At 46.0% G+C, this 23,896-nt stretch overlaps 1 protein-coding gene and 1 long non-coding RNA gene across 20 annotated transcripts in view; one reads left to right on the top strand and one right to left on the bottom strand.

Annotated features, from left to right (window-relative positions):
• RERE (arginine-glutamic acid dipeptide repeats) overlaps positions 1-23,896 on the top strand; it is a 351,307-nt gene that overhangs the window by 246,479 nt on the left and 80,932 nt on the right. The gene's annotated exons all lie outside the window — the stretch shown is intronic.
• On the bottom strand, positions 10,957-11,775 carry LOC307221858. Its single transcript, XR_013841572.1, has 2 exons — positions 11,693-11,775; positions 10,957-11,550 (listed from the first exon to the last, which is right to left on the bottom strand). It is a non-coding gene; the product is annotated as an uncharacterized lncRNA (long non-coding RNA).

The raw sequence follows: 23,896 nt of genomic DNA, 5'->3' as shown, positions 1-23,896 counted from the left end.
CTCCGCAGAGGCTCAAGGATAGTTTGCATTCAGCTGAAAGCACATTGGGTGTCATTGCATATTCATCACCACCTCTCTGCACATAGGCGAGGGTGCAGGCTTAAGGCTTGCTCCCAAACTCTCCCACCCTGTTGGATTAGACCAGGCATAGGCAAAATCAGCCCTCCAGATGATTTGGGACTACAACCCCCATCATCCCTAGCTAACAGGACCAGTGGTCCAGGATGATGGGAGTTGTAGTCCCAAAACATCTGGAGAGCCGGGTTTGCCTATGCCTGGATTAGACAAATTCATGAAGGCTATCAATGGCTACTGGCTGTGATGGGAGTGCTCTGCCTCCAATAATGCTTCTGAAAACCAGTTCTTGGAAACTGCAAGAGGGGAGAGTGCTCTTGTGCTCGGATCCTGTTTGAGGGTTCCCCTAGTTGGCCACTGTGAGAACAGGATACTGGACTCGATGGGCCATTAGCTTGATCCAGGAGGCACTTCTTGTGTTCTTAAACCCGGTGCCTCACTCTTCTCCAAGCGGAGAGAAGACGAGGATTTTCTGGTGTGGTGCTACGCTGGGATTTCCTTTCTTTTTTTTCTTTTCACGAGAGAGTACTGCAAACTTGGACACTTGTTAGTTTTTGTTTGATGTACCCATATTCCAGCTAAACCAAAATAGAAGCAAAAATCAGGCACTTCTTTGAAAGCAGCAGATCCCACTACCCTGCATTGGATTCCCGGGGTGCACTCTATGGCGCAGTTTGCATGTAACACTAAACTATGGTTTAGCACTGCATAGAAGAGCCTACCCAAGCATAAGCAAAGCCCTAGACGTGGGTATTCCGCACCACTGGCCCCACACATGTAAGGAGGGCTTGGTTCCACTTTTATGGAACCTTGCCTAAATTCAGACCAGGGACCTTGGTCTAAAACAAACGCTGGCTATTTTAGTAAGCCTAAGCCAGCAATCGTAGCCACGGTTTAACGTTAGCTTATTAAGAAACTGATGCAGGTGGGTTTTAAACCAAGGTTTCAAACAGAATATCAAACTGAGGTTCCTTAAAGGCGGCAGTAGACTCTAGCTGAAGCCCTGGACATAGGGAAGATGTACACGAGTCCAGTGCTGTGCTTGAGCTTGTTCAGACTCCTCTGTGGTTTACCGTGATGTGCAGACACAGCCTGTGTGCCTCCAGTCAAATGGCAGCATATGCACACTCTGTGTGTAAGAGACCCAGTGTGAGCAGTCCTGCTCACCAGCTCCTGTTGCTTGTTTTCTCTCTCACACAAATACACACAGAGAGAGACTGCTATACAGTGTGGGGTTCCCCACGTGTCAGAGGACAGGCCTTACGAAAAGGGCTGTGGTGAGGATAATGCTCAGTGAGGGCTTAAGAGAAAATCTGCAAAGGGGTTTTTAAACTAAAGAAATTGTTCATGTGAACATGGCCTTTGAATCCGCACGGTGGCAGTGGCATTAAATCAGTTTGATCTATACGAGGATGAGATTTCCTCGTTTATAAACGAGGTCCACTGGAGCACTGCTGGTGAGGGGTATAGAGACTGACAGCTCGGATTATATAAGGAGAAGTCCTTGAGGGTGAATCTCTAGTTTTGAGGGAGCTAATGTCAGCCAGCTTCACAATGCTCAAAGCCAATGACCGGCGACTGGCTGCCAGTGGTTGTGCCAAAAGTGGAAAGCCGAATTAGAATAATCTGTCATGAGGCACTGTATTGAGAAGACGGGGAGACGGGGATAGAAATGGATTGGTTGATGTCTGAGTTTTCACTCCCGCATTTTTCCCTTCCTCGTTTTGCTTTTCTCCTCTTTTTAATTGAGAGGAGGTTTGCAAATAATGGTGTGTGGGCTCTTCTCTAAAGCTAGCCACCTAGTGGCAGGAGCTGGGCTCTGCAGGAGAGCTGATCATCCCACCATCACCTTTCTTAGGAAATTCTTCCTAGTACTGTATTGTTAGTATTTCTAACGCTTTCGTTCCCTTTCTAGAAATACCTCCGTAGGGCATCCTACAAAGCAAAATACAAAATGTAGCAACCAGATAATCTAAAACAGAACTCACATGCATTCACAAGCAGCAAAAGTTGCATCTCGATTAAAAAAAGAAAAAGAAATACAGTGGTACCTCGGGTTACATACGCTTCAGGTTACAGACTCTGCCAACCCAGAAATAGTGCTTCAGGTTAAGAACTTTGCTTCAGGATGAGAACAGAAATTGTGCTCCAGCGGCGCAGCGGCAGCAGGAGGCCCCATTAGCTAAAGTGGTGCTTCAGGTTAAGAACAGTTTCAGGTTAAGAACGGAGCTCCGGAACAAATTAAGTACTTAACCCGAGGTACTACTGTAAACCCAAGAAAGCCTGCTATAACAAAACTACCCCAAAATGAAACTTGACTGCGGCAGGTGCACCTCTCTGAAGATTCCCTTTCTGATTCCGCTACCCGAAGAAAATCCAAAACACACCACAACTTTATCTGCGTTTGAATCTAGAACAACCTGCTGCCTCCCTGATGGTTTGACCCACCAGCACTGGGGCTGATGGGAGTGAGAGTCCAGCACATCTGGAGGGCACCCGATTGAGCAAAGACTGGTCTGGAATATATCCCAAGAATAACCTTTAGAACCTTTGCCATGCATCTCCCTCCCCCTTTCCGAATCCTAAAATGGTAGCACTGAGCCCCACAGCACATGAAATAGCCAGAAAACGGCCATACGGGCCTGCTTTGGGGCAGCTCAACTGCTGCTCCTTTCATGGCTGTCAAATCTTCTGGGGTAATCTGGGTTGTGGGGAAATGATTCTGCCGAAGAACTGTAACTCCCCCAAATGTGGGTGTGGAAGGAGAGTCTAGTTGGTGCTGTGTTAGTCTATTAAGAGCAGATGGGTGGTTCAGATGTTACCTGAGTGCAGCACGCCAGCTGTGCTTTGTAGAGGAGGATGAGTGGATGGATAAGCACTCACTCACATTCCCAGAGCTGGAATTGGCAGAGAGAGAGAGAGAGAGAGAGAGAGAGAGAGAGAGAGAGAGAGAGAGTGAGTCCAGTGCTTAATTCTGCAAAAACAGAGGATGCTTTATCTCTGTAGAAGTAGCCTCTTGTGGGGCAGGGGATAATACACAGTATTGCTTTTGGTCCCTGTTAGAAATGTTGTGGGGAGCAAAGGATTATCTATTCTATGCAAGCCCACAACACAAATTCTTCGAGAAGTGGGTGGGTGTGCTTTTTGTAATAGGCTATTCTGAGTGTGTGATAAACAGGGAGTTAGACATTGTAGAGGAAGAAAGAACTGGCTCCTTAACTGGCTTTGAAAGGATGAGAGTCCATTATAATTATCTCTCTCTTGAAATAGAAGGCTTTTCTCTGGCTAAGAACATGCGATTTTTAATGTCTGAGAGGCTTGGTTTTTAACTAGTCCTAAAATCCTTGGATCATTATGTAAAGCGAAAGTGGCTTTCCTTGCTGAGGAATTTCAGGACCTCCTCTACAGCTTCACAGCCTGCCCTTCTCCAGAGGTGAAGGCTTCTGTTTCCGAAACAAGTGTGGTATCCTCGCATCTATTTTTGAAATCTCCAATTGCCTCTTCCACCCAATCCCCTGGTATTTTTTAAAAAGAACGACACTTGGGCTTGTAGCCTCTGCCTCATTTCCAGGTCCTGTTCTTGTTATAGACATCGGTCTTTGATCTTTTCCCCCTTTAGCATCAAACAGATTTCTTCCAAAAGCAAGTTCTCTGTGATTGAGTTTTTTATTTTTTATTTTTTTTAAAAAAAAACCACTTTAATGAAGCAAATCTCCTTGCTTCTGCCTCTCCCTGCTTTTCCTCCATGCAAGCAATGGAACCATATTCAATTAGTCTGAAAAACGAGTGGGCTTCCCATTACGGACCATAACGGAGCGGGTGCAGGAGAGCCCGCGATCCGTCACTGCCCTGCCTTTCAGTTCACGTTATTTAAATGACTTGCCATTCCATGGGTGGCTCTGAAGCTGCATTGGGGGAGCTATTATTTAATTTAAGTTTGTGAAGGTGTCACTTTTCTGGTTAATAGGCTTCTCCTCCTGTAGTAGGCACATCTGATCTAAATATTAATCATTTTCTTTATCCATCCAAAGGCTCTTAATTAGTTAGAAGGGTAACAGAGAGCGAGTAAAGCTAATGATTATCCTGTCGGATAGAAGGTTTCAAAGAAGCCGGAGAAGCGCTCCAAGAATTAGGTTGCAATCCTGTGCATGCTTCTAGCCTGGGAGGGAACAAAGTGCAGCTTTCTTATAAGTCCTAGCGATGACTGCTTTGTTCGACCTTCACTGTTGGAGGCAGTCTGCCTCTGAATACCAGTTACTGGTAATCGCAGGTGGGGGGGGGGAGAGTTGCTGTTGGGTTCAGGTCCTGCTATCAGACTTCTCATTAGTGCACCTGGTTGGCCACTGTGAGAACTGGGTGCTGGGCTAGGTGGGCCACTGGCCTGATCCATCACGGCTCTTCTTATTTTCTTATGCTGGTAAGTATGGATAGGGTTGTTCCATTAAGCGTTGACGCTTGCTGGAGACACTAGCAAAATCTCTAAAGGTGAAGATTACAGCCGTATTAAGGCTGTAATCATGTTCTCACTTAATTTGGGAGTAAGACCCATTGACCTCGATGGGGCTTGCTTCTGAGCAGACTTGACTAGGAACATGCTGTATTTTTTATTTATAATATGTGGCTCACCTGCCTTTTGCCCCCAAAAAGGGTGCTGTGAAAGTGGAGTTTTATTTATTTCACCCTGTCTTTTAGGATAACTCTTGAAGAGGGAGCTTACAAAATTAAAATTTGCCACTTTTCCTGTAGTGCCTTTTAAAAAAAAATGTGCCCAAGGTGAGATACATCTAGTAAAACAAGTTAAAATATAATGCGTACAATTAAATAAAATAATTCAGAAGTCAACAGCAGCAAGAGCACTGTCAGATGTATATATGCATGTTTGTTTGTTCATTAAAGGCATTTATATCCAGCTTCTTCAGCTGAAAAAGGCCCGCAGGGTCATTTCTTGCAATCTAAAAAGGGAGAGCACAAAAGGAAAAAGGAACGGGGAGGGAAGAGGGAAACAGGCACTAGTTAACCAAACAAAAAAGTTGGAATGGACAGCAGCAGCCCTAATACCCTTAGTTCTTGAACGAGTCCAGCGTTTTGTGTTTCTGCCAGACTACATGCTGAACACTTAGCTTGACTTCAAGGCTTCTTGGACTGTTTATTATTTCCTGATTTGAGGTATTCATGCCCCACCCTTTAACCACAAAGGCTTTGGGGGCAGCTTACAAAAATCAGTCCTAAGATGATTCCTGCTAAAAAGACACAACGTACGAGTGGAAAGGAACAGGAAGTGGGAGGGAGGCTGAAGCACAAATTCTGATAATGCAGGCTCTGACTGTCTTTCCCTTGACAAAGATCAGCTCCTCCCTGGAAGCAGTCCCCCCCCCCCCCACCATCAGATCAGATCAGATCTGTGAGGGCAACGCGTCCCAGTGTCCATACCACGAGGACAAGGCAGCTCCTGCCACCCAGGCCATCCCTCAGCTTTGGATGGTTTCTGAATCTCTGTTTTGATTCACCACCCAGTTCTTCCTTGTCTCCCTCCCTTTCCCCTGTCATATATTCAAAATTTCCTGTTAAGATTTATATAGCTTTGAGGCTGTGCTGTGTGAGATTGGTCACACGGGAGCTCATGCATTTAGAAGAGCCAGTAAACACCACACCATATTTACCCTCCACTGGCTTGGAATAATTTCAAGCACTCAAATCAAACATTCCAGCTACGAATTGGAATTGGGGTGGTGGAGCTGGTTCAGGGGGAAAGTCGGGGGGGCGGGGGGAGAAGAATGGAGGTAGTCTTTTTTTTTTGACATCTTCATTTTCAAAACCTATTTTAGAAATGCATTTCTCACTGGTGCAGAACTGAGTGGCACAGGCTTTGTTTGGGCAGGTAATTTCCAGGGTGCCGAAAACTCGTGAGCCAGCCTTGTTCTCAGGCTCCCGTCCCGCTGAGCTGGTGTTGCCCTTGCAGGTTCTCTCCTGCTTCCTATGTTCCTCCTTCCATTCCTAAATCTCCTTCGTTGGTAACGTTCTAAAAAGAAATTGGCACGCTTTCCCTTAAACTAGATGTTTTCATACGGAGGCCCCTGTGCAAAAAGAAAGGGAACTTATGAATCATCTGCTTGCGGGGAGGAGGGGGAAAGAGCTCCTTTTTATCCATTGCTGCCAAGCTCGCCGTGTGAGCCCAGCCTCTTCTCCCGGTAATTGGATAGCCACGTTGTAGAAACGGATCAGTCGCTTCTGCGGAGATCTTAAACGCTTCTGACAAAAGCCTAATGGAGGTTTGAACAAACTGGGCCCTGCCGCGGCCTTTCAGCGCTTGTTGCGCAATGCTTGACGCTGCAGCCAAAGGCATGAGCGGCGAGGGACCATGCGGGGAGGAAGGGCGCGGGGGGGGGGGGGGGGAGTCGCTGGGTTGGTAGCTGCTGCCTGATGAGTGTCCACAGCGATGGCTGCTTCAGCGTCTTCAGCACAGAAATCTTCTTAACTTTCTGGGTTCCGGCCAAGCTTTTTGCTGCTCTCTCCAATCAGGGCTAGGCCTGGCTTGCCTTCTCCAAGCGATCGCTTACAGTGTCTTGCATATTTGGGCCAGGATCCAAGGAGCTACTTCAGGCACACCCAAGGTCTCGTCTGCCCCCAGTGTTGAATTAAAAAAAAATGTTTTTACTGCTTTTCTTTGAACAGCAGACTCCCCACCCGCCTAAATCCCCGTGCTTACTTTTGAACTCCCTTCGTTTTCAGAGGGGCTTTGCTATGCAGGGAACAGAACTCCTAGGCCAGCTCCCATCAGGCCTTCTCTCCCCTCCACTGTCATCTGGGGGGGGGGGGCAGCCATTCCACCAGGCTGCCTCAGTAGGAGAGATAGCAAGCAGAAGGCTCATTTCATCCACTTTGCTGAAGGCCCAGCTCCTTCAGGCGCCTCCTGTGCCCTCCTCCCTGAACTGTGCCAGCTGGACGTTATAGGAGCAACTGCTTAGAAACTGGTGTCGGTGTTTTTGTTTTTATTTTCCTCTTCCCTCCCTTCCCCTTTCCCTTGTGTGTCAGCGTTTTTTTATTTTTATTTTTATTGTCTTGTTTTGTTGAATGGTAGAAGAAGAGTGTTGCTATATTTGTATTGTTCAGTTTACAGTGGTGCCTCGCAAGACGAAAAGAATCCGTTCCGTGATTCTCTTCGTCTAGTGGTTTTTTCATCTTGCGAAGCAAGCCCATTGACGGATTAGCGGATTAGCGCTATTAGCGGTTTAGCGGCTTTTAGCGGCTTATCAGCTTAGCGGATAAGCAGCTTAGCGGCTTAGAAAAAAGGGGGGGAAAGGGGGGGAAAGTCGGAAAAACTTGCAAGACATTTTGTCTTGCGAAGCAAGCCCATAGGGAAATTCGTTTTGCGAAGCGCCTCCAAAACGAAAAACCCTTTCGTCTAGCGGGTTTTTCGTCTTGCGAGGCATTTGTCTTGCAGGGCACCACTGTATTTATTACACTGGCATCCCACCTTTCTTCCAGTGAGCTCAAGGTGGCATACATGATGCCCCCCCCCTTAATTTTATTTTTGGATTTTCAGTTTTACAAACAAACAATAACAACAACAAAGGAAACAAAACACAGACATCATATCCCCTTTGACTCCCCCCGCTTTTGTGGATCCTTTTGTTTTATTTTTCGTTCTGCATCTCACCACTAACTCCAATTATTGTCCAATTATTATCACTAGCTTCAATTTTTGTCCAATTATTAAGAACTTGTCCTTAATCCATAATTCAAAAATTTACTACAAGTTATCATGATGCTTCCCCTTTTATCTCCACAACAACCCTGTGAGGTAGGTTAGGCCAAGGGCCTGTGCCTGGGCTTAAGTTCACTCAGTAAGCTTCATAGCCAAGCATGGATTTGAACCATGGCCTTCTGGAGCCTGATCCCACATTCTAGCCATTACACCGCCCTGACTCTTATTTAGTTAAGGTTGTTGGGGTTTTTTTGGCCTTCACTTGCCTATTGACGGCTTGCATCTTAACGCTTGGATTAGGTTCAGAGACATGACACTTTCACTTTCCTCTTCTGTTTAAGGAGATTTATTTCTTCCCTCTTTGGAACAGCTGCAGTTTCCAAATGCACACTTCCAGTTCATTAAAGTAGCTTTATGAAAAGAGCCTATATGCTCCTCTCTTCTTCCTTCTTGCTTTTGTTGTCATTAAAGAGAGAGCGAGAGAGCAAGCTATAACAAAACACAAAATATTTTTGCTCAGATGGCTGAGAAAAAAGGTATCTGCATTCACCTCAGAACCAAAACAGTTCCTTGCGGAAGGCCCAGATCTTCTGATGTCTATAGAAATATTGTCAGCTGCTATTGAGACTGGTTTAGTGTCAGTAATGAAAGCAGTCTCGCTTTTCCTCTGCCAAATAGAATAAAAATCTTGCCACGTTGTTTGAAATCCTTTCCCAATTTTCCAATGGTCATTGGATTCAGGACCAGCAGACAGGCCTTGTGGACGGATTATTGGCAGCAGCTGGCCATTGCAGGCCCTTTCCCCAAATAGTAATAAAAAAGCACCTCAAGAATCATTAGGAGCAGCAGCCACCAGGATGATCCCAAAGGATGATGTTCAGGTTTGTGTTGCAGAGTTAGGTACAGTGGTGCCTCGCAAGACGAAATTAATTCGTTCCGCGAGTTTTTTCGTCTTGCGATTTTTTCCGTCTTGCGAAGCACGGTGTTGGGAAAGTTTTGGTCTTCAAAAACCTCAAAAAAGGGGGGTGCTTGGAAGGGAGGGAGAGGCGGGCGTGGGGGGAGGAGGGGCGGAGGTTGCTGCCTGAGCCCCCGGGATCGGTTCCGCTCGCCTTGCTCTGACCCTTTGCACTACAGTCGGCGCCATCTTGCTGCTGCTGCTGCTGCTGTCGCCGCGGTAGTCAAAACTCCTACTGGCCTAAAAGTTGTCTGGTGCAAAATCCCTTCTGCAGCAGCAGCCCGAAAGAAAGCGAGAGCGCTAGCCAGCCAGCCGCCCGCTGCGGGCAGGAGGGAGGGAGGGAGCGTCGGCGACGGTGGATGCCTATTGCCCCTGTTGCTGCTGCAGCAGGCCAGCCAGCCAGAAGCGCGTGAGCGGAGAGGGGTGCATCCAGCCCGTTGGAGAGGACTGCGGGGGCGCGTCCCTGGTGGCTCCTGAGCTGACTTTGCCTGGCCCGGCGCCTTCCACGCTGCCAAAGGGCGACTCACCTGCTGCCTGCGCTGTGCGGGGACTAACTCGAGCGGGGCGAGGAGAACACACACTCGCGCGCACACACACCGAGAGGCAAACTTGCTGCAGCCGTCGACGTCGCGGGGTTGGAAAGCGCGGAGATGCAGGTAGGGGGCGCCCCTCGCAGGGCTAGCGCTGGAGGGCCCGGGCAGGCCTCTTGTCACCGCCGGGGCACGGGGGGGGGGGGGAGAAGGAAGGAGCCCCGTCCGAAGAGCCCCGGAGCCTGGCCTCCCTAACTGGGAGTTGTGGGGAGGGAAGTGTGCGCGCCTTGCTATTTTTCGCCGAAACAAAGCTCCCTCTCCCTCAGAACCCGCCTTCACGCGTTCTTGCCCCTACGGAGACGCACACCGCATGCTATGAGTTGCTCCTTGAAGTCAAGTCGCAACTGTATTAACGGTTTTAAGAAAAAGGAAACAAACTTGCAAGACGTTTCCGTCTTGCGAAGCAAGCCCATAGGGAAAATCGTCTTGCGAAGCTGCTCAAAAAACGGAAAACCCTTTCGTCTTGCGAGTTTTCCGTCTTGCGAGGCATTCGTCTTGCGGGGCACCACTGTAAATTGTTGTGTTTGGATTTGTGTGGGGAGAAGGGAAATTGGGAGGTGATTGCTGAGTCCAGGAGCTCCAAGTTTGGGTCCAAAGAGAGGACTTAATTTCAGTATTCAATGCTAGGTCATTGGCAAATGATTTTAAAATACCCTGCGTGCCCTGAGAACATTGATGTTGAGACTCAAATCCAGGGGTGGCATCCTCCAGATGTTTTGGGCTCCACCTTCGGTCATGCCTGACCATTGGCCATGCTGGGTGGGGCTGATGGGAGTTGGAGTCCACAAGACTTGGGAGAGCCACCCCTGTTCCCTAATCTCTGTATTTGGAGTTCTCCAAAGAGTGGGTGCTGTGTTGGCTCTGCCATTGGGGTTGGGTGGGGGAAGCTAGAAGAAGGAAACGGAGCAAGCCAGTGCTTTTCGGAGGGGGGTTGGAGATACTGGTGTTCTGAGCTAACTGTGCTACACATGTTTCTCATTACTCCCTTGCTCCTATATTTAGAATTTTCCTTTTGACTTGTTCCTTCCTCTGCAGAGTTAAGCGGGCTGTTTGGAAGTTTCCAGATCTAAGGATCAAAAACATTTCTGCATATGCGAGCGCTAATCTGGTTTATGGGAACATAAAACCACGAAGCAAGAAGTAGCTAATACATCATGGGTTTTTTAGGATTTCTCTTCTGTCAGCTCACGGTGGGAGACTTTGGCATACATTATCCTAGACTGTTAAGTGTATTGGAGAGAAAAGTCTTTGCCAGAGCCAGGCTTCCTACATCTGAAAGCTTGTGACTCCAGACCAGTAGTGTGTGAAATACACACACACACACACACACACACACACACACACGTGTGTGTGTGTTTTTGGCTATAGCCTGTGTTTGGTTGCCTGTTAAACTTGACGTGGCTGTGTGTATATCATGTTCTTTTTTTGTTTGGCTTTTTAAATTATCACTTAGAAGTGCCTCCTGGAAAGATTAAATCTTAAGCAGTGCTGTAAATCTGGCCGTGGTTGGGTGTGGATTTGTTTCCTGCATAAAGCAACTTTAATCAGAACTCAGATTAGTTGTGTTAGGGCGCTTCTCGGAGGTATATAAAAGCCATAATGTGGACAAAGTAAATGCAGGATTTCCCCCACTCCCTCTCTCATGGTAGAGCATGTGCATATCCAATAAAGTTGAATATTAGGAGATTTGGGGCAGACAGAAGAACACCTTCCTTCACACAGCGCCTAGTTGAACTCTGAAATTCGCTCCCACGAGAAGTAAAGATAGCTACCAACTTGGATGGCTTTCAGAGAGGTTAAGACAAATTAATGGAGGATACAGAGGATACTAGTTAGGATGACTGTAGTCTACCTCCAACATCAGAAGCTGCATGCTTGGATACTAGGAGAATAGGATGCTGGACTAGATGGGCCATTAGCCTGAGCCAGCAGAGTTCTTACATTAATGGGAAAATCCTTGGTTTGTTTTTTCTGGGTCAAGAACATGTTTAACTTTTGGTTCTTGGTTCTCAGTGGGGAGCCCCGATCTGTCCCTTTGGTATTTTCTCCAGATCCCCCTTTAATGGCAGTGCAAAACTTGTTCAGTGTGGTAGACCCAGCCTTGACGGTAACTGGTGTTCCAACTCCATGCCCTCTTCAAAGTAAATGGATTGACAAGTTCACCTTAAATAAACCTCAGCCATAACCTTTCTTTGAGTTGAGGCTCTAAGACAGTGTTTCCCAACCTTGGGCCTCCAGCTTTTTGGACTACAACTCCCATCATCCCTAGCTAGCAAGACCAGTGGTCAGGGATGATGGGAATTGTAGTTCAAAAACAGCTGGAGGCCCAAGGTTGGGAAACACTGCTCTAAGAGGCTGTGGAGTAACCCAGGCTTGTTAATGGCCACTCTCTGGGTCACCTGTGGTGAGTAAGCACTTGTTTCCAGGCAACCAAGCTGGAGAGCCTTCCAAAAGTTGGACTTTCTCCCAACAGTAAGGGTGGGAAGACATTCTAGTAGCATCCTCCTTGTATAATAATATTATTTCTAGCAGATTAATGTTCAGAGACCTCCATGTTCATTATCTTGTCATAATCCTTAGAGTATCCTTGTAAAGTGGTTGAGTATATTGTTCTCCTTATTGCACATGCAGAGCTGAGCCACCCACAGCCTAGTCTTTCTGCCTTTTTACATAAATTGCAAATCCCTCTGCTTTCAATGGGGTTTATTCTTGGGTGAGCATGCTTAGGATTGCAGCCCTAGTGAATTAGCTGAAGCAAAGTTCAAATTGGGGAGGTGGGAGCTTTCTTTCATCCTCTTAGATGCCACTATGCTACAACAGCTCCTTCCCTGGCTTTTATTCACAAGGCTATACCTATTGCACCACGAGGAGTTCATTGTCATTGTTTATAAAGATCTCTCCTCTGTGCATTTCACAAATCACTTTTCCAGACTGTCAGGGTTGCTCTCATATCATTTGTTTGTTTGTGTTCTCTCTCTGCGCATCACACACACACAAAAACAAACATATATACTGCTTGCGTTTGTAACCCTCCAAAAAAAACCCTCCAAGTGGTTTATAGGAAGAATAAAACAATGAAATTATCAGTAAAAATACAATTAAAAACAAATACTTAAAACCTTACAAAATTTAAAATCCACAATAGGCAAAAGTAAATTAAATTAAATTAAATTAAAACCTATGTCAATATTCTGCATGTCTAGGTAGGGTGGCCTACATAAAAAAATGTTTTTAGCAGGTACTGCAAAGAGTACAGTGAAGGCATCTCTGCCTGATGTCATTTGGCAGGGAGTTTCAAAGTTTGGGTACTGCCACACTGAAATACCAATTTGTTACAAATGTGGAATAAATATTATTTGGCACCTGTAACAGTGTCAGTTCTGCAAATCCAAGCAGTTGAGCGGCCATACAGATGGCGTTAGGCGATCTCACATATACACACGTGCATGTATGTTTACTTATTTACTTAATGCATTTATATGCTTCTTTCTCCAATGAGTTCAAGGCGGCCTACGTGGCTGTCCCCACCCCTCCTCATTTGCAACCCTGCAAGGAAGGTTAAGCTGAGAGGCAGTGTCTGGCCCATGGTCACACACAGTGAGCTCCATGGCCAAGTGGGGATTTGAACCCTGGTCTCCCAGGCCCTAGTTCAACACACCAACCCAGTGTTGGATCCAACTTGGATCCCCAGCTGCTGTCGGACTACAATTCCCATCATCCCTGACCACTATTCCTGCTAGCTAGGGATGATGGGAGTTGTAGTCCAACAACAGCGCACATTGGTGAAACACTGCTTTAACCAATATAACACTAGTGCCGTGTGTGTGTGTGTGTGTGCATTTTCATGTGCACACACTGATTTTTTGTTCCGCCTTTAGAATCCAGAGGCGCCCAGTCTCTTGTTCCACCTGCCGCCCCCTTTCAATACCCAAACCCTCTTTGATCCGTGCACCAGCTTCCGCTTGTGCCGCTGAAGGGCTGCTCCCCTCCTCTCTCTCAGATTATAGTGTTCCCGGTTGCATGCTTCTGACTTCATCTCACGCGCCGGATTGCCTTGTTTGTTGCCATACAGCCCGTGTGATCGCCGCCTCCCCGCAGCTCTCGAACAATTAGTAATTGAGCAGGAAGTGTCTGCGTCTCCCCCTCTGTGTGCATTTGCGTTCGTGTTCGTTACAATAAGTCCTTTTGATTTTGATTCTTTACAGTCGCGCAGTGTTTAGCGAGGAGCGAAAAGGAGGCTCTCTCTCTCTCTCTCTCTCTCTGTGTGTGTGTGTGTGTGTGTTTGCTTGCTGCTTCTCCCGAAACAAATTTTTTGACAGAGAGACGTCTGTTGTTTTCAGCCCCCTTGGCTGTTTGTCAGCAGGCCTCAGACTTGCCTCTTGTGCTGGTTGCCTGGCAACCTGGGGCTGGAGCGATGGAGCCACGGTTGGCGGATGATTTATCGAGGAGGCCGCGAGCACGCTGAGCCCAGGAGGCAAGGAACGGACCTTTAGCAGGAGCTGACATGAAATGTTGAGAGCAGGGGAGCTTAGCGAAGGCAGCCTTCGAAGCGTTGTCTCGGGGAGGTGTAATGGAAATACACAGAGTCAATAATCAAGGGGCAGCTATTAAGAGTGGGGGTGGAATAAATACTCTTCATTTGCGGGTAATTGATTTACTGCTGGCAGCCTGTTGGGGTAATGTCCTCCTCAGTACAGGATTCCACGGGGTTGGAAACGATCTAATTCTTCCTTTTCTCCAGGTGGCACTGGGAAATCTTTATCTATCCATCGGTATGTAAAGACTGGTCTCTTTGGGTGTACGAAGGATGAAATCTTTAAAGTTGGACTATGAGGTCAGGGCGGTCCAGTCAGTTCTGAGCTCAGAGGGGGCAGTGTAGCAATAAAACTGCCAGCACATTTGCAAAGCTAAACAGGATCCGGTATGGTTTCAAATTGGATAGAGCACTGTGTGTTGAGATTCCTGCCTTGCAGGGGATTGAGCTAGATGACCTTTGCGGTCCCCCCCCCCAACTCTACAATTCTGTGATAGTGGTACATTCCCCCCCATCACCCTGATAGAGAAACCCCTTTTAGATGTTTCGTCACCTTTAATAGCATGCTTTCTTCCATGCCAATTTTTCTTTTCTTTCCAGTTTGATCTTTCTCTAACTTCTGTGTTGGAGGAAAGACTAGGGGGCTGAGGTTTGTTTGCTTTTAGCAACTTGCCTTAGAATAGAGGGATGTTCTGTGGCAGGAATCACATGTCTCCGTAAGCCACAGTTGATGGCCTGCCACAAGCAAGCTGCTTGCTCCCACTTCTCCCTTCCTATAGCAGGAGCAACAAGCCCAGCGTAATGCCCAGACCACAGACTTAAGTTTTGTTCTGCTCAAGCACACCATAGTTGGGAAGGCAAGAACAAAAAAGCTTGGTTCCAGAGTGCGGTTGGTTTGAAGCAAAGTGGGAGGCATTCTTCCCCCAACCTGGTGCCCTCCAGGTGTTTTATTCTACTGGTTGTAATATTCTAAAACATCTGGAGGGCAGTTGGTTGGGGAAGGCTGCCGTAATCCATATTATTTCATTTTGTTTATGAATCCATTCCCACGAGGCATCCCGAAACAAACCACAACACAATAAAGATTTTTGGACATTGGCATATAAAAGATTGTACCACTGAAGTTAATAGGCACGGCTAACTTAGGTCTGCTTTGAGTAGGACACACCATACATTCAAAGCACAAGGCTCCCCCTCAAAGAATCCTGGGACCTGAAGCATATCCCTCACAGAGCTACAATTCCCAGGATTCTTTTTTGGGGGGTGGGGGAGGAAATGTGCTTTAAATGTTTAATGTGTCTGCAGGTTTAGTTGGAAGCAATGCATAAAAACAGTTAAGCAGCATGTATTTATATAAAAAAGGGGACGCAGGTGGCGCTGTGGGTTAAAGCCTCAGCGCCTAGGACTTGCCGATCGAAAGGTCGGCGGTTCGAATCCCTGCGGCGGGGTGCGCTCCCGCTGCTCGGTCCCAGCGCCTGCCAACCTAGCAGTTCGAAAGCACCTCCAGGTGCAAGTAGATAAATAGGGACCGCTTACCAGTGGGAAGGTAAATGGTGTTTCCGTGTGCGGCTCTGGCTCGCCAGAGCAGCGATGTCACGCTGGCCACGTGACCCGGAAGTGTCTCCGGACAGCGCTGGCCCCTGGCCTCTTAAGTGAGATGGGCGCACAACCCCAGAGTCTGTCAAGACTGGCCCGTACGGGCAGGGGTACCTTTACCTTTACCTATTTATATAAAAACCCATGTAAAACAACAGCCACAACAATCCATACATAAAATCAATTCAGACAGAATACAGATACCAACCGTGACTTATCGTGACATAAAGGAGACAAGTTCTCAAACCACCTTTTATATTTTGATAAATGAAATCCAGCTTGAGCAACCTTATTTAAAAAAAAAAAAATCTCTCTCCCCCCCCCCGCACCCTCTGCTTTAACATCAACTTCCAGCAGTTAAAATCTGAATTAAAGATGGACTAAACCAGAGGAATAGGATGGGGGTAGACTGCAGTCTAGAGCCAATTGCCCCTGAGCTTTGTTGACTTTAAGTCTGATAACGCTTGAGGAAAGCATTTTAGCGGGGAGGGAGAAATAGTCAAATTCCTTGCTGTGCGGAATAGGAAGTGGTGGATATATAAAGATGTGTATACATATACACCTGTGTACTTGTTTCTTACATTCAAATCTCACTCTTTCCCCAGGATCTGAAGAGTGGCTACTCAGGAATCTTTTCTCTCCACCTTTGTTTTATCTGCACAACCATGTGTAGTAGGTTAGGCAGAGAGAGAGAGAGAGAGAGAGAAAGAGATGAATGGGGATTTGAACCTAGTTAGGTCTTTCTGGTTCTTGTCCTACTCTCTAAAAGGTAAACCACGTACTGGCTGCCTGTTCTGTCTTGAAGGTTCAAGGCAGGTCATGAAAGCAGTTTTGTACTGCCCCAGCAGAAAATAATAATAATAATAGTGGATTTTAATCAATTCCATGGGCATTTCCTGTCCTTCTGTGAACTTACTCTATGATCTCCTAAGGCCAACTCCCAACAGTCCTGAAAGGAGCTTGTCTTCGAACAAGTCAGCCTTAGGAGGGAGGTCTATAATACAGAGATGGTGGGTTGGAATTGACAACTAGTTCAGTGCAAGTTGGATGAATAACATGCACAAATACCTGCAACTGTGTGCATGAAAGCACACATTTAATGCCCACAACCTCCAGGGAACCCAGGGAATTCTGTTCATTGCCTCTTTCCAAGTACGTATTGATGTCAAATTTCAAACGAGTCTGAAACATTTTGTTCCCTGGTCACAAAGTTATGATTGAGATGCTGACATCAACAGTGTTTTAGGAACATGAGACATGGAAAGTTGCCTGATACCAAGTCAGACCATTGGTCCATCTAGCTCAGTATTGCCTACACCAGCCTCCATCAACTTGGTGTCTTCTAGGTGTTTTGTCCAACAAGTCCCATCAGCCCCACCCAGCTGCTGATCAGTGATGATTGGAGTTGTGACTCAACACATCTGGAGGGCTCCAGGTTGACAAAAGTTGGTCTGCACTGATGGGCGACAGCTCTCCAGAGCGTGTGTGTATATGTCTCTCTCCTGGCCCTACCTAGGTATGCCAATGATTGACCCTGGGACCTTCTGCATGCAAATCAGGTGCTCTCCTACAGAGCTGTGGATATTCCCACACTGTTTTATACATTTGCCTGGTCAGGGTGCGTTGTTTGCGTTTTGAATTGGCAGATCTGCAAAAGATCTCTGGCAAATTCACCAACTTCCACCTGACTTTGCTCCCCCCCCCCTCGCTTGGGCAGCGTACAGGCTTCCCCTATCTGTGCCATCAGTCTGTGCATGTTCTCCATGCCTGCCAGGTGCACAGTTGCCGCTCTTCGTGCCTCTTCCCCCTCTTGCGTTCAGGTCACATTAACCCAGGCACGCACTCTCCCACATGCACATGCACGCATGTTTATATTTCCACAATAATCCAAAACGAATATGCCTGGGCAAGAAAGGTTACCCGCCTGCCATCTGATTTTAGCCAAGTGTGTATGCAAATGCGCTTATTAATGTGTTTGTGTGCGGCGTAAATATTGCAAATCTAATCTGTTTATATATGTGATTCACACACAGCTGTGCTCACGCCTGCCTATTGCCAATATTTCCAGGCGGGCGGAGGGGGCGGTTCGGCGGGAGGCCTATTGTTGGGAACAAAAGGCTCAACAGCTTAGCGCCATGGAGGTGGAGCTGATTACCATCCTGGGCTCCTTTGGTATTCCCCCGAGGGAGGCCATTTTAATGACAGCCTGGCTGTGCATGTGAGTAGACAGAACGTACCAACTCCAAAGAGAGGTGGCGGCATTGCTGTTTGCTCCCATTGCTTGAGGAAGGCACCCCTTAGACGCCATTAGCTGGACTTCACCCAGACAATGTACCCCAAAACAACAATAAAAGAAAGTTAAAAATATTTACAGCATCAAGATTGCTTCAACAAGAAGTACAACATGTGTATATTGATATGAACGTACACAATATACCTTGGTACATGAGGTGTATATGAGAGTCGCTTCCAGCCCCTGGCACTTGGGGTTGCTGCAGGGTACTACATACTTAAATGATTCAGACCGCGAGCCTATCAATACAAAGTTGCCTATGTTAAGGTATGTAGAGAAATGCAAATTTAGACTTTTAATGTCGTAGAAGACAAACCAACAAATTTCCCCACCATTTCCTCCAAATCACATCAGTTTCCCCATTCAGTACAAGCACAATCGCTAGATAAAGTCATCTTAAACTAAATTAATTTTCCCAAATTGACACCCCACCCTGTAACCCAGATCACACAAACTCAGTTTCCTAATAAAAACAATAAAAATTATTTAAATATGTACACCACCCTTCATCCGTAGATCTCAGAGTGGTTCACAACAACACAAGCACAAAATACACAATAATAAGAACAAAAACAAACCAATAATCCCCCCGTCACAACACATTTGAAAGGTCACCTGATGCCAAATTCATTGCCTGCAGGATCCTGCAGGATCAGGATAAAGGCCCATGTAGTCCTAACATCCTGTTCTCAAAGTGGTCAACCAGATGCCTATGGAAAGCTATAATAAAGGTGATCACCCATAGAAACTGCCCTAACACAAATCTGCAGGCTCTTTGGCCCACTTTGCCTGCGCCAAAGTAGCCATGTTCATCATTGGAGAGAGGAAGAGAGAGAGAGAGAGAGAGAGAGAGAGAGAGAGAAAGGAAAGAAGGAATTAACCTATGTGCATCGTAGAAAAATCCCTGACCCCTTGCCTGGTCATCCCAGCAAGGGCTTTTTGTGCATAGCTCTCTCTTTTTTAAGGTTTACTAGATTTTTCTGTATGGCAAGAAAATACAGTGACACATTTACCAAAATATGAGTAATATGCTACAATTCTCCAAGCCTGAACAAGTGATGCCAATGGTGTAGTCTGTGGGGAAACTGCCAGGGCACATATACATCTTTGGCGTGCAAAGTGAAAAATATGAGTTTCGACTCACCAGAAAAACCTATTGTGTACACTCTTTATTTTGTACCAATACAAATGCTATCATTTTTATTCCATACTAATCCATTGCAGCTGGCACACACCCTTTTTTTTTAAAGGCTTGTAACACTTTTGTTTCAAAGCTGAATATGTGTTTGTGAGTGTGTTTATGTGCTACTAACAAGTACATTGACGTTTGCTCTCTTTTTTTAAAAAAAATACATCATTTTTGCAAATGCCCTGGAGGGGCATATTGAGTAAGGAAAAGAAGAAGTGATTCAGTTGACATTTATGAGACCTTATTCAAAACCAAAACCCAAGAACAAAGGCTCATCTACTCCAGCATCCTGCTGTCAAAGTGGCCAATCAGATGCCTCAGGGAAGCTCACAAGCAGAACCTGAGTGCAATAACATCTCTCCCCGCTTTTGTTTCCCTAGCAAATGGCGTTCAGGGGCATATTTCCTCCAACAGTCAAGGTAGACTATGGCCATCATCATAGCCAGTAGCCACCATTTTGTCCCTCATGTTTCTTGGTCCTACCCCCTTATGGGTTTATTAGAGGCTGCTAGAATTACCTGACACCTTTCCAGTTCCCAGGGTAGAGACCTCTCTATTTCGTCTTCTTGGGTGCCACCATCTGGAGTTCTGCAAACTTTTCCTTGCAAGGTTAGTTTTCCTTCATCACATTTGTATAGCTGGAGCTCCTTGGATGGAGCTCAGTAGCAAATCAGAATTTTTAAGCACGCTGAAAAAACTTGCAGGTCTGGGATGGCTTGCATTAGCAACGAAATAATTCTGTTAACAATCCCCCCAAACAAAAAACATGAACGCCAAGCAGATTCCTGGGTGCTGGATTTTAATACTTAGTTGCAGCCTTCCTTGGCAAATTCTAATCCCTCGATAATGGAAATCCTGGTGCATAACCTTAGCTGCAGCCTCCGGAATGGCATTATTGCCACATTGATAAACATGCCATCTGAGCTCCGTTAGTCAGAACATAATGGCTTTGTGTATCTTGTCATGCCATTTGTTTCGGCAGATAAAATATGGGGCCTACAAGTAACACATATGCAAACATTAGCATGCTTGTTTCTAGTCGCTTCTTGGTTATTTATAGCCCCCCTGTTTACACATCGTGGCAGGGATACCAGAGAACCTAATAAATTATGTCGCGGAGGGAACGCGGGGGAGCGTCAGCTTGCAAAATGGCTTTAGGAGGCCTTGTGTTTTAGCCCTTCAATAGCCATGGCAACCATTTTTGCAAAGCACATATCTGCATTGTCTATTGACAATGGCCGCTGATCCATCAAGCCACAGAATTTCTTAATGCTGCTTTTTTAAAATAAAAAAGTGCTACCCAGATACATGCTGCGATTGCATTTTTAACTCCTGATGACCAGTTCTTTTTATGGGGCCTTCAGCAAGCATTAATTTCTGTGAGGCCACAGAAATCTTGCTCATATTTATCACTACCTGCAACCGTCCTCTCCTGAAAAGAAAAGCAGGCGGAGCATTTATAAAGGAAAATTGTTGTAAATGGACAAATATTTTAAGACACAGGTGGGATGGATTAGTCCTCCCAACCCCACTTGCATTTTGAGAATTGTCAGCTTGGGGCTGATCGGGCTCACCTAATTCCTCCCTCCCCACCCTGTTTTCCTTTGTTTTGGATGTTTGGATGTGATGCCAATAAAAGGTTTGATGATGATGAACCTGTTTTCCACAGTAAATGGCTCATTCTTCAGCAGTCATTTTAAAGTACTAAAGACAGCTTAGTGTTGCTACTGTCAGGGGCAGTGTGCTTCTGGATACTGGCTACTGGGAAACATCAACGGGGAGAGTGCTGTTGTTCTCCCATCCTGCTTGCAGTCTTTCCTTTAGGGCATCTGGTTGGCCACTGTGAGTTAAGGGTGCTGGACTAGATGGGCCACTGGCCTGATCCAGCACTAGGAAGAGGAGAGAGGGCCCCTGGAAGAGCTTCATTTGGCCCCTAGGCCTGAGGTTCCCCACTCCTGAAATAGCCATCTCTTTTGAAGAGTAGTAGCAGAAGAGTTTGTGAAGAGCAGCAGCCTCTCTTCACAAAAAAGATTTGTCCCCCCGCCTTATACTTTTGTCTTCAATAACGGTGCTTGTGGGTGGTGACGAGGTGAGGGGCTTATTCTTTGTCTGACCACCCCTGCACATTTTAGAGGGGTGATTGCCTTGACCTGAGATGCAACAGAAGGCCTTTCCTCCCTCTGGGCAGGGCATACCTTAGGAATTGCTGCTGCCAGAGTTCAGGCGCCTATAAATACATCCCTGGTGTTTATGTTGTTTTCTTCTTTCCTAAGCTGTCTTCAGGGCTCGGCCCTGGACCACTTGCCTGTTGCAAATATCCGTATCCCAAGGAGGTCCATGGGAACTGGTTACTAGGGGAATTGGTTTTAGCTTCTAGTACCAATCTGTATTAGGGACATGGGTGGCGCTGTGGTCTAAACCACAAAGCCTAGGGCTTGCCGATCAGAAGGCTGGCGTTCCGAATCCTCATGATGGGATGAGCTCCCGTTGTTCTGTCCCAGCTCCTGCCAACATAGCAGATCGAAAGCACGTCAAAGTGCAAGTAGATAAATAGGTACCACTCTGGTGGGAATGTAAACAACGTTTCCGTGCGCTGCTCTGGTTTGTGGCTTTGTCATGCTGGCCACATGACCCGGAAGCTGTCTGCAGAGAAACGCCGGCTCCCTTGGCCAGTAAAGTGAGATGAGCGCCGCAACCCCAGAGTTGTCCGTGACTGGACTTAATGGTCAAGGGTCCCTTTACCTTTACCAATCTGTATTGCTTTGAGTTGTCAGTGAAGATTCAGAGGTGGCTATCCCACATTTGTTTATAGACTGAAGGCTTGTTCCCATGTTACACTGGACTCAGGGACCAGCTGTCTCTTTGTGGAAAAAGGGCATACACTTGTTTGTACAGCTCAGCTGTTGTGTACATGGACGGTCCACAGTTAAATATGAACAGGAATCAGTGTAGATATTGTGTAAATGGATTGTGTGCCTGTTCAGTGTAACACATGAACAACCCTACGTGTGTATATACATCTGTTTCTTGTAAGATGAGCTGAATAAATGAATGAATATTTATTATTATGGCTAAACAGCCAGCATACTAAATTTAAGATGAAGTAAAATTATTGATGGAAGGAAAAGCACCTGTTGATTTCAGCAAAAATGCGCAGCGACCCTGGTCTAGAAACTGACTTTGTGTTTCATTACCTTCTGGAACAAATGAATAGCTTTCCTCCTGCCTTTGTGGTTTTACTCACCTTAAGACTTGAGTTAAACTCCAGCATGTGTACCAGATACAATTCTTTGGAGTGTGTGTGGTGGAGCTGGGGGGGCGGGGAGAGTATGTGTGCTCTATTTTGCCCACTCCTGATTTAGCATATCATTGCTGTGGGAAATAGATTCCTGCATTTATTTATTTATTTTGTTCCTCTGGAGCGATTTCAGTTTTCCCTGGAGTAGAATATGAAAATAATTCAAAGATTGCTTTTACTGCAAACGTTTAAACAGAGGAGGCAGAAAATGTAAAGAGGAAAAAGCTTTCGGGAGCAGAGATGGGATATTATAAAGTAGATATTTTATATATTGGCTCTTAACTCCTGTAACTCATTCCTAGAAGGCAGCCATGTCCTTTAAAAGCCACCTTCCAGTGAATTATTATTTTGAATATCAAAATTAAGTCCCATATGAGTGGAGAACATTTATGAAATTTCTAGTTCTAGGCTGGCAGCCTGCCTTGTGTGACTGTCCTTGAGTACACACCATACATTTAATGTGCATATATAGCACAGCACCCCCTCCCGTCCTATAAACACTTCACAGAGCTGCAGTTCCCAGCAGCCTTAAAAACTACAGTTCCCAGGATTCTTTGGGGGGAGCCGTTGCATGTGTTCAGTAGCATTACTTCTGTATGCCAAGAGGCACCTTCCACAACAAAAGAGGTATCAGAAGACATGGGAGAGACCCCAGGTTTGCAGAAGTACAAAAAGGCTTTAGGGATAGAGTCTTTGTGGGGTGGAGAAAAAGGCTCCCCAAACAGCCCACTGAGGATTACACTTGCTCACGGGCCATGAAGCACTTCATTGCAGTTTCCACTTGTGTGTAATAAAATACGAGCACACTTTTGTGTCCACTGTTAGTCCTACTCAGTGTAGACCCATTGAAATTAATGGACTTGACTCACTTAGATCCATTGGTGGGTCTGCTCTGAGTAGGACTTGGTTGGATGCAAACCGTAATTGTCGCAAGCTGTGATTAAACGCAACAATTAACATTCCATCAAGGTTTTTGGATAACCTGTTAAATCTGCATTCCAGATCTGTCAGTTGACTGTTGCCACTTTGTTAAACTAGTGTTTGTTTTTTTATAAAAAGATGGATTCATCTTTAAATGGCTCACATTCATCCAGCCCTGTGGTGTGCAACAGAAGCAATTCAGAGCTTTAAATTATTGAAACAGGGATGCTCCTGAGGTAAAGCACAGTTGAGCATGTTAATCAGTTATCAAAAACAGAGATCAACAGCTAGCGTGTCCTTTTCGTTCTCTGTCCTCTGCTTTTCTAGGGACACAATAAATTTCCAAAAGTTCAACATAGATGTGATGGAAAGCTGGGGGGAAACCCTATTATCTTTTGTAAGATGCTCTGAGTATTGATTTGAATAGAAGAGCAGGGCTGAAATATGTATTGATAATAATTATGATGGTGGTGGCTAATCTGCAAAAACTATAGCCAGGTTCCTAATAAGTACACAACTGTATGTGTGCACCTGAAAAGGCTCTGGGCTTGGGTCTCTGGATAATCTGTGCACATTATGATACATGGCAAACTAGTTTCCCAAATCGACAAGGGCTTTCAAACGAAAGTGTGGTATGAGATGATGATGATTTATTGAATTTACATCTGAGATACACATTTTAAAAACAAATACAAAGCAGTTGCAAACATTCCCAAAACAATTACAATTTGAAACATTTG

The sequence above is a fragment of the Podarcis cretensis genome (genome assembly GCF_951804945.1).
Source record: "Podarcis cretensis genome assembly, chromosome: 8".
NCBI classification, from domain to species: Eukaryota; Metazoa; Chordata; class Lepidosauria; order Squamata; family Lacertidae; genus Podarcis; species Podarcis cretensis.
Note: the sequence above shows the minus strand (reverse complement) of the source record. Positions and strands in the feature narration are given on the sequence as shown.